Source organism: Musa acuminata, unplaced genomic scaffold (genome assembly GCF_036884655.1).
Source record: "Musa acuminata AAA Group cultivar baxijiao unplaced genomic scaffold, Cavendish_Baxijiao_AAA HiC_scaffold_467, whole genome shotgun sequence".
Lineage (NCBI taxonomy): Eukaryota > Viridiplantae > Streptophyta > Magnoliopsida > Zingiberales > Musaceae > Musa > Musa acuminata.
This window is the reverse complement of record NW_027020714.1, coordinates 317501-318890: the sequence shown is the minus strand read 5'-3', so window position 1 is coordinate 318890 and position 1390 is coordinate 317501.

Genomic DNA, 1390 nt, shown 5'->3' with positions numbered 1-1390 from the left:
AACCCCCCGGGTGGCACAGGGCTGGATGGGGCTTTCGTATAGCAGGGACGGTGCTGCCTCTCGCTTCGCTCGCTGTCCGCCGCTCGCCGCTCGCGCAGCCAAAAATGGCCAGTTTTGGCCCGTTTTTGGGCCGTTTTGGCCAGTTTTTGGCCTGTTCTTGCATTGCGCGGTGACCGTCGAGAGCGGAGCAAAACGTCAGCCATCTCAGCACCCTGGAACCCCCCGGGTGGCACAGGGCTGGATGGGGCTTTCGTATAGCAGGGACGGTGCTGCCTCTCGCTTCGCTCGCTGTTCGCCGCTCGCCGCTCGCTCGCGCAGCCAAAAATGGCCAGTTTTGGCCCGTTTTTGGGCTGTTTTGGCCAGTTTTTGGCCTGTTCTTGCGTGGTGCGGTGACCGTCGTGAGCGGAGCAAAACGTCAGCCATCTCAGCACCCTGGAACCCCCCGGGTGGCACAGGGCTGGATGGGGCTTTCGTATAGCAGGGACGGTGCTGCCTCTCGCTTCGCTCGCTGTTCGCCGCTCGCCGCTCGCTCGCGCAGCCAAAAATGGCCAGTTTTGGCCCGTTTTTGGGCTGTTTTGGCCTGTTTTTGGGCTGTTCTTGTGTGGCGCGGTGACCGTCTGTGAGCGGAGCAAAATGTCAGCCATCTCAGCACCCTGGAACCCCCCGGGTGGCACAGGGCTGGATGGGGCTTTCGTATAGCAGGGACGGTGCTGCCTCGCGCTTCGCTCGCTGTTCGCCGCTCTCCGCTCGCTCGCGCAGCAAAAAATGGCCAGTTTTGGCCCGTTTTTGGGCTGTTTTGGCCAGTTTTTGGCCTGTTCTTGCGTGCCGCGGCGACCGTCGTGAGCGGAGCAAAACGTCAGCCATCTCAGCACCCTGGAACCCCCCGGGTGGCACAGGGCTGGATGGGGCTTTCGTATAGCAGGGACGGTGCTGCCTCTCGCTTCGCTCGCTGTCCGCCGCTCGCTGCTCGCTCGCGCAGCCAAAAATGGCCAGTTTTGGCCCGTTTTTGGGCTGTTTTGGCCTGTTTTTGGGCTGTTCTTGTGTGCCGCGGCGACCGTCGTGAGCGGAGCAAAATGTCAGCCATCTCAGCACCCTGGAACCCCCCGGGTGGCACAGGGCTGGATGGGGCTTTCGTATAGCAGGGACGGTGCTGCCTCTCGCTTCGCTCGCTGTCCGCCGCTCGCCGCTCGCTCGCGCAGCCAAAAATGGCCAGTTTTGGCCCGTTTTTGGGCCGTTTTGGCCAGTTTTTGGCCTGTTCTTGCGTTGCGCGGTGACCGTCGAGAGCGGAGCAAAACGTCAGCCATCTCAGCACCCTGGAACCCCCCGGGTGGCACAGGGCTGGATGGGGCTTTCGTATAGCAGGGACGGTGCTGCCTCTCGCTTCGCTCGC